At 43.3% G+C, this 9,176-nt stretch overlaps 1 long non-coding RNA gene across 1 annotated transcript; it reads left to right on the top strand.

Moving 5' to 3' along the window:
• The first annotated feature begins 2,433 nt into the window (after nucleotides 1–2,433).
• LOC138955849 (uncharacterized) lies at nucleotides 2,434–7,797 on the top strand. The gene is made up of 2 exons (XR_011452400.1): nucleotides 2,434–2,565; nucleotides 5,410–7,797. It is a non-coding gene; the product is annotated as an uncharacterized lncRNA (long non-coding RNA).
• Nucleotides 7,798–9,176: the final 1,379 nt, after the last annotated feature.

Below are 9,176 nucleotides of genomic sequence, written 5' to 3'. Positions count from 1 at the left end.
AGTTTTTGAGAAAATGGGTTTAAAAGATTTAGCTCTGGAAATGTGAAATTGTGCAAGTATATATATTCATGTGTGTGAGTGAGGGTGTGGGAGTTGAATGTGTATGAGTGCAGGGGCGGATTAGGGGGGGGGGGTTACAGGGGTTCCGGAACCCCCCCCCCCGGCTGTCAAAAAAAAATAATGCTAACTTTAAAAGAAATAATGAGTGGCTGCTGACACCAGTTGTTCATGTTTAAAATCAAGGATAAGCCATAAATTGTTCATAAAATAGCTAAAACTCTTCAGCTTCTGGGGGGCCTTGCCCATGTACCCCATAAGGTCTACCCCTGGACCCCAGGTTGTAGCCTCCCCCCCCCCCCCCCCCCCCCCCCCCCGCCTCTGGCTTAACTGCCCTGGAGTCATATTCCTGGGAGTGTCTGTATGAGAGAGAGAGAGAGCGAGAGAAAAAACAATGAAAACAACATTCTTGTAACTGATTACAAATCATGATATGTATTTCTATGTGTGAATGAAAGAGAATTAAAAAAATAATTAAAAAGTGCAACAGTTGTCACTTTGTGTTAAATAAACAATAGATCCAGAGGAGCGAATAACTGTGTGGTTGTGTTTACTTTGACACGTGCTTTCTGTACCTGCAACCTTTACCGTGACCGTGATTTGCCACTGGTGTTCGTGATCGTGAAAAAAAAATCCAGGTAACTGTGATCGTGAAAGCTAAAATTTCCCTTCCTGTGATCGTGATGATACCCCCCCTTTGGGGCCCTCTAAGAAGGATAGCACGCTTTTCTGTACCTCTCTTTGTTTTAACTTTCTGAGCGTGTTTTTAATCCAAACATATCATATCTATATGTTTTTGGAATCAGGAACCGACAAGGAATAAGATGAAAGTGTTTTTAAATTGAGTTCGAACATTTAATTTTGATAATGATTTTTATATATTTAATTTTCAGAGCTTGTTTTTAATCCAAATATAACATATTAATATGTTTTTGGAATCAGAAAATGATGGAAAATAAGATGAACGTAAATTTGGATCGTTTAATAAATTTTTATTTTTTTTTACAATTTTCAGATTTTTAATGACCAAAGTCATTAATTAATTTTTAAGCCACCAAGCTGAAATGCAATACCGAAGTCCGGGCTTTGTCGAAGATTACTTGACCAAAATTTCAACCAATTTGGTTGAAAAATGAGGGCGTGACAGTGCCGCCTCAACTTTCACGAAAAGCCGGATATGACGTCATCAAAGACATTTATCAAAAAAATGAAAAAAACGTATGGGGATTTCATACCCAGGAACTCTCATGTCAAATTTCATAAAGATCGGTCCAGTAGTTTAGTCTGAATCGCTCTACACACACACACACACACACACACACACACACACACACACGCACATACACCGCGACCCTCGTCTCGATTCCCCCCTCTACGTTAAAACATTTAGTCAAAACTTGACTAAATGTAAAAAGACGACCAAGCATCCGCAAGCGACGATCAGGGTTTCAATTTTACTCTCTTTTATCTTTAGTAGTCTTAAGTTTATTAGGTGAAAGAATCGTGAATTTTGTCAGTAGATTAATGACTTTAACTTAATCGATCGGAAGCGTGGGTCGACAGAAGACCGGTTTCCTTTGTTCCCGGGATGGCAGAACGGGGGCTGGCACTAACAATTAACAGCCACAGCGCTGGAAGGGATTTTGCGCTGGAGGATATCGCCTATCGCTACACTAGAGGAACTCTTTAATCTGCTACCTTTAGTTGGGGACAGTGCTGCCGTCGGGCAACGTTTTCGAACTTATTCCTCCTGAATCAGTGAATGTCGTAACGAGCTAAAAATAGCAGTAAGCTTCCAGCAGCATGAGTTTACACTGTGCACGCGCGTGATGAGTCATGCGACCTACTTTGAACAAGCAGTGGAATCGGGTTGCTTTTAGAGTGGCGAGTTTCACCCCAAAGCTAACAAGCTTACCTGCCCAAGTTCGAACGAGAAATTCGGAAGTAATCAATTCCATCGAATATTCATTGAGGATGAAAGTAGCTTGTTCATTTCAATGCTTGTGATTCTCTCAGGTGCCGGGATAAGGTTCCGTTACTCTCGCTTACCCCATAACACATGCGTATGCATGCATAAAGAGCGATTACTTCCCTTTGTTTATTTGGTGTTGAATCACTAGCTTTGGAGTGCAAATGTTAGCAATACTAGTGGCGTTGCAGTAGCACTAACAAAAATTAGAAGTTCACCCAACAGCAGGAATAACAAGCAAGCCGAGTAGGCAGGGCAACAACTGATAACAATGTTAATAATAATATACTAATTGTGTAACAGTTACTTAGTTGATCAGGTAACAACATGTTCGGGAGGCCGACCTCCTAGAGCAACCCAGGGGAAGAGACCGACAAGTCCACAGGAGGAGCTGCCGAGGGAGGCTGAGAACAAAATACAGCGCCGGACAGGGACCGCAGCTGCGTCTTCCCACGTGCCCAGCAGTGACAGTGACAGCCAGGGGGCCTGGTTTGAAGAGGCGGAGCACGCCAGCAGACAAGAACCTCAACAACAGCAAGGTACTGATGCGGGCTTCGTTAACAGGTTAAAATCCCTAGAGGTGGCGGCCAATCAGGCTAGACAAGATTTTGAAGCCAGGATTAGGGCGTTAGACTCAGGCTCAGAACTTTATTACAAAAGGATAAAGGTTTTAGGCAAAGCCTATTCTTCCAACCTGTCCTTTATACAACACATATCAATCAATCAATATGAGGCTTATATCGCGCGTATTCCGTGGGTACAGTTCTAAGCGCAGGGATTTATTTTAATTTTTAATTCTTATTTTATGCAATTTATATTGCGCACATATTCAAGGCGCAGGGATTTATTTATTTATATAAAGACAGACGCACATTACAAATATGAATTCAATCATATAAAATACAGAAATACATTGTATGGAATGCAACACAATGTGCATTTAAGGAATTACATAAGGAGCACACAAAATTACATTGACATAGTTATACCTTTCATTGGGAATAAAGTTGCTCCGATCAGGTACACATCCGTTAACACTAGTACAAAATGCTTAATAAAATAACAATCGAACAAGACATTTCATTCACGAATGATGTGTGAACGTGACTGTCTCCTAAACACTTTCACTGAAGTTGCATTTCTTATCTGTTGGGGGAAGGAGTTCCAGAGAAACGCTCCCGAGAAGGCTAAGCTCGATTTGTAGAGGTCTATGCGAGGTATAGGAGGGACGAATTTTTGGGACCCATACCCCTTTAGGCATGTTTGAAATGTGATTGCAAATATTTAGGACAGTCGTCATTTAGAATTTTATACATGAACACAGTCTCGTTTAACGTCAACTGATCTTTCAAGGGGAGGAAATTCAAGAGCTTTAGTTTATCATCCGTGGACCTATTCAAACCATGCAGAATAAGTTTTGCAGCTCGGCGATGCAGGGAATTGAGTCTCTTTAAATGAACATCACCGCAGTTATCCCAAAGTGTCGATGCGAAGTTTATATGAGGCATTATGTGGGCGTAATAGAACATTTTAGAGCTGGTTGTAGCAAGTCAGCAGGGGCAAAGCGCTGAAAAGGGAGAATCAGGCTCTGGGCAGCCCTTTCACTTTGGTAACGGACAAAAGTAGCTGCGAGGCGGTTGACACCCCTCCAAGCCAGGGCTTAGATGGCTTAGCCACCTCGCCCATCTGCCTGGTGAAGTTAGTTCATACATTAGAACAGTACCCCAATCAAGCTGATGCTCAGGTTCTTAGGGAAGGATTTTAGCCAGGGTTTAGGATACCATATCAGGGAGAAAGAAAGCATGAAAGACTTGATTGTCTCCCCTGTGGGGTTGGTGGAAGTTTACACCAGGAGAACACAGACTGATATTTGATCTTTCATAACCTCATGAGGATAGTTCGGTTAACGGAGGTATATCAGCTAAGCTATGCGCCGTACAATACACAACTTTTGATGCAGTAACATGTATGAATGGATATCAAGTCTGCATTCAGACTCCTTCCTTTACACCCTTTAGATTTTGGATTGATGGGCATGTTGGTCGAAGGCATGTTCTTTGTTGACAAGGCACTGCCATTTGGATGTTCTAGCTCGTGCCCCCCCCCCTTTTTGAGAAATTTAGTACCTTTCTAGAGTGGTGCATGAAACAAGCTAACTTCTCCTGTGATGTAATCCACTACTTGGATGAATTTCGTGGGGGTGGTGCTTCGAGGAGCAAGCTCAAGCAATGTTGGACAGTATGCTATCAACTTTTTGCGATTTAGGAGCCCCTATTGCCCATTGCCGCAGACAAAGTAGAGCGTCGCAGAGAGGCATCCGGAAGCCTGCCCAGTATTGGCCATGCAGGCTTATCTACAAGTCAGACCCAGCGGGTCAGGGCTGCTCTTCAAGCATTTTGATGGCGCGCCTCTAAGCCGCTACCAGTTCCAGGCCATTCTGAAAAGTGGGGCGAAAGCACTGGGCTGGGAGGTGAACAGATTCACCTCCCACTCATTCCGCATCGGGGCAGCCACCACAGCAGCTATGAATGGCACTCATATGAATGGCCTGTACCGTCACAGCATGTTATTCATTTTGCTGCCCATCTCTCACTAACGGGAAGGGCCCATACAACGGCTCGCACCTACTTGGCTGGGATTGGTGCAAAACACAAGCTGAATGGATGGGATGACCCCACAGAGCATTTCCTGTTGAAGAAGTTATTGCAGGGCATGGCTAAGCTGGATAGACGACAGGATCAAAGGAAACCTATCACTTTTCAGAGACTCAAGGATTGAATTGGTGTTAAGGATTGGCGGAACATCTATTGCATAGCTGTATGTGGCGGGAGATAAGCATGGTAAAGGGGGACACTGCATTCTGTTGTATTTTGGTGAATTTTACCTGACTTAGGCAGGGTCCACAATGTGAGCCCAAGCGAACCACGGGATGTGGCTAGCGTAACCACGGGGGGTTGTCTACCCCGTGGCCGGGTCTGAGGGATTCAATTTCATGATTAAGCAGTTTCCCCCCTAAGGAGGGGTTGAATTTCATGATAAAGCAGTTACCCCCCTAACCATGCTTATCTGATCATAAGCCTTGTGTTTTTATTTATTATCCCCCCTTAGTATGAGGGGGGATATTTGTGTTGCATGGTTGTTGGTATTGTCATAAACACATTTCGGCTTTAGAATAGTGGCCAGGTTTTCACCGCCAAAAGATTTTGTGTGTTTTGTATGAGGCTGGTTCACACCGCTGCAGCGTTTGTTTTTTACTTTGTGTTTTTCTTTAATATTTCAGAGTTACTGCTTTGGAAGGTGGTCACCTCCAAGTAGTGACGACAAAAGGTACATGTATAGAAATGAGTTCATGTTTTAGTCCTAATCCACCTTCTCTATCGTAGTTCCAGGAGTCCTTATCCTGGGATCAAGTCTGGTGGTCAGGCTGCAGCAGTTCTGCAGTACAAAAGGCACTGGGCTTCAGCTACCGCTGCCGGTGGTGTGGGCTGGGAATTCCGGCCTTGGGTTTCCCAGGGCTCGGGCCAAGCTGATTGAAGCACTGGAGGACGCCCCCTCACCGAGCTATGTGGTACTCCATGTCGGAGGGAACGACGTGTGCCGGGTTGACCAGAAGCACTGGCGTGAGGAACTCGATGAACTGGTATGCTTTGTTAGGGCTTTTTGCCCGAAGGCGACCGTTGTCTGGTCGGACATGCTCCCGCGAAATTCGTGGAGACATGAAAGCTTTTCCAACGGGGGAGAAAATTCCCGCAACAAAAAAAATAAAAAAAAAATAAAAAATAAAAAATTAAACCGAAAGGCGAGAGGCCGCATTATGCAAGAGAAAGAAAAGGGACGGATTGTTTACCACCCAAATTTTGACCACAGCTACCTTGCCGAAGATGGGGTGCATTTGAGCACCAAGGGGCTGGACCAGTTCAAAGCTGACTTTGAACTGCAATTAACAGCTATGATTTTAGGCTAAAAGGGGGCTGGAATGGGTACGGATTGGCGAAAAACATCTATAGAATAGCTGTTTGGTGGCGGAAGATAGGCATGGAAAAGGGGAACACTTTACATGTCTGTCTATTTCAGTTTGTTAAAGTTTTAAAACATGTAATTTCTAGTGAAAATGTAACCTTTTTAGAGCTTTTCGTAGCTGTACTGCAGGACCCCAGTGTGAGCCCTAACAAGCCACGGGATGTGGTGCGGTTCGGGGTCCTGTCACCTCCAGATAGCCTGAAAGCCTAGAATTCCTCTGTGAGGAGCTGGGAGCAGCGCACTTACAAAAGCAGCAGCATGTATGCCTAAAGAAAGCACTGGGTTGGTTTACATCACCCACATGCTAGCTGAGGTAGTGCTAGGATGGTCAGAAAGACCTGTTGCTGGTCAGTCAATCTGGGGCCAGCTAACTGGGGGGGAAGGGGTTGCTAATAGTGTTCACTTTAACCATGTCTATCTGCTACCTATCCGTGCCCATTCATATGCCAAATATGTATAATACAAAGATTGCAACATGTGGAAAACATGAATAAATGTGAATTGAACTGTTCATACCTCTTGTGTCTTCAACTTACCTCCCTTGGCATAGTAGAGCGAATTGCTGATCATCACTTTTGTAATTGCATTGACAAAGTATAATTGGCCCAGCATAACTGTAACGGTTATTTGGATTGGTATCCTAACTGCGATCGCCCAGTTGAAAAAAGGTTATGTGTGAGACCACAACTGGAGGATCAGTGGTAGGATAGTGATTGGGATAGAATGTCATTTGTGATGCCAAGGGTGGTTTTTGTGTTGCATGGTTGTTGTCTCGTAATAAATACATTTCGGCTTCTGCCATAAATGATTTTATGACGAGCTACAACCATCTTTTAGCCTAACATTCGATGGAGGCTAAAGAACACACTTATCCCTAAACGGTTCAGTTGTATGCAGACTCAGTGTCACGTGGGAAGAGTCTAGCTTTAGCCTCTTCGGATCCTGAGTCTACACAGAGAACAACGCTAAACGAATTTGCTACAAGGAAAAAGCCCACCCTCCATCCCCTTTGTCATGTAGTAATGTGTAATAGTCGCGTACTTAGTTTAACACTCATTTGGATAAATATGCATAGTTTGAATGAAAAAGCCCACCCACCATCCCCTTTGTCTTGTCTTGGTGGTAATATTTACTTAATTGCTTTAACACGTGTTGTAGAAATGTATAATTTGTCGTCCTTTAGCGTATCATCATGTTTTTTGCGTGCGCGCGTGTGTGTATGTTGTCTGCTCGGCACGAATGGCGGAAGATAGGCATGGAAAAGGGGAACACTTTACATGTCTGTCTATTTCAGTTTGTTAAAGTTTTAAAACATGTAATTTCTAGTGAAAATGTAACCTTTTTAGAGCTTTTCGTAGCTGTACTGCAGGACCCCAGTGTGAGCCCTAACAAGCCACGGGATGTGGTGCGGTTCGGGGTCCTGTCACCTCCAGATAGCCTGAAAGCCTAGAATTCCTCTGTGAGGAGCTGGGAGCAGCGCACTTACAAAAGCAGCAGCATGTATGCCTAAAGAAAGCACTGGGTTGGTTTACATCACCCACATGCTAGCTGAGGTAGTGCTAGGATGGTCAGAAAGACCTGTTGCTGGTCAGTCAATCTGGGGCCAGCTAACTGGGGGGGAAGGGGTTGCTAATAGTGTTCACTTTAACCATGTCTATCTGCTACCTATCCGTGCCCATTCATATGCCAAATATGTATAATACAAAGATTGCAACATGTGGAAAACATGAATAAATGTGAATTGAACTGTTCATACCTCTTGTGTCTTCAACTTACCTCCCTTGGCATAGTAGAGCGAATTGCTGATCATCACTTTTGTAATTGCATTGACAAAGTATAATTGGCCCAGCATAACTGTAACGGTTATTTGGATTGGTATCCTAACTGCGATCGCCCAGTTGAAAAAAGGTTATGTGTGAGACCACAACTGGAGGATCAGTGGTAGGATAGTGATTGGGATAGAATGTCATTTGTGATGCCAAGGGTGGTTTTTGTGTTGCATGGTTGTTGTCTCGTAATAAAGTGTTCAGCGGTCAGCAAAAATCTTATTTTAAGGTTTTTTTGGTGTATTTGTTTGATTTGCTACAATAAGGGTGTACATTCAAGTGAACACTCGGCCAGAATGGGTTTGTGAAAAAAAATGTTACAGTCATGCATCCAATTTCTATGCTGACATTTTTTTGCATGGGTGTTTCTTTTTTTAAATAAACTTCAATCAATCTTATGTTTTTAGTGATAATGTGATAATGTGTATACACATTTAGGGCTGTTTTTCAGTATTAATAACATGTTCTGTTTGATTAACCTTTACCTTTGACCATGGGTCTTCCAGGACCCAGAGACACAATAAACCAAAGATTTCTCCTAAACTACTGAACAGAAATCAATGAAACTTTATGTAATTGTTGATCACCTGGTTGTGCACATGCACACATGAGGACGCTAATCTAGGTGAAGTGGTAATTAGGTAATTACGGTGTTAATTTGATTATAACACTCACGACGATACGGGTCGTGGAGGACCCATATATATTAAAGAGTGCCCTACGTGACTATTCCTTAACCGACAGCGCGGGTCGCACAGGGCCCATGATGTTCAAAGAGGTAAACAGCTGATTATTCTTCTCCCGATGATGCGGGTCATCCACGACCCATACTGTACAAAGTAGCTCTTGGCAGAGTGTTGTTTATACTTTTCCTGACAATACAGGCCTATACAAGAACTGTTGGCAAAAAACATACGCCTGCTTGTTCTGGATAAACACATTTTGTTTGAAAGTCTGAGAACCAATCGCTTTCGTTTTGGTATTGACATTCTGAGAACCAGTTGCCTTTGGGTTGGTTTTGAAATTCTGAGAATCAGTCGCTTTTGTTTCGGTCTTGAAATTCTGAGAATCAGTCACTTTTGAAATTACGAGAACTGGACGCCTCCTTGAGCCACTTAGACAATCGCATCACTGCCACTCTTCGGCTGCATGATTATATTTGTCATTCTTCACTTCCAAAGAGCAGCAACATCTTGTAACTGCAAGGATGGAGAGCAGAAAAGGTGAGTCGTTGTTGTTGTTGTAATGCAATGTAATGGTGTGTGTGTGTGTGTGTGTGTGTGTGTGTGGGTGTGAGTGTGTGT

This window comes from Littorina saxatilis, unplaced genomic scaffold (genome assembly GCF_037325665.1).
Source record: "Littorina saxatilis isolate snail1 unplaced genomic scaffold, US_GU_Lsax_2.0 scaffold_577, whole genome shotgun sequence".
Taxonomy (NCBI): Eukaryota; Metazoa; Mollusca; class Gastropoda; order Littorinimorpha; family Littorinidae; genus Littorina; species Littorina saxatilis.
Note: the sequence above shows the minus strand (reverse complement) of the source record. Positions and strands in the feature narration are given on the sequence as shown.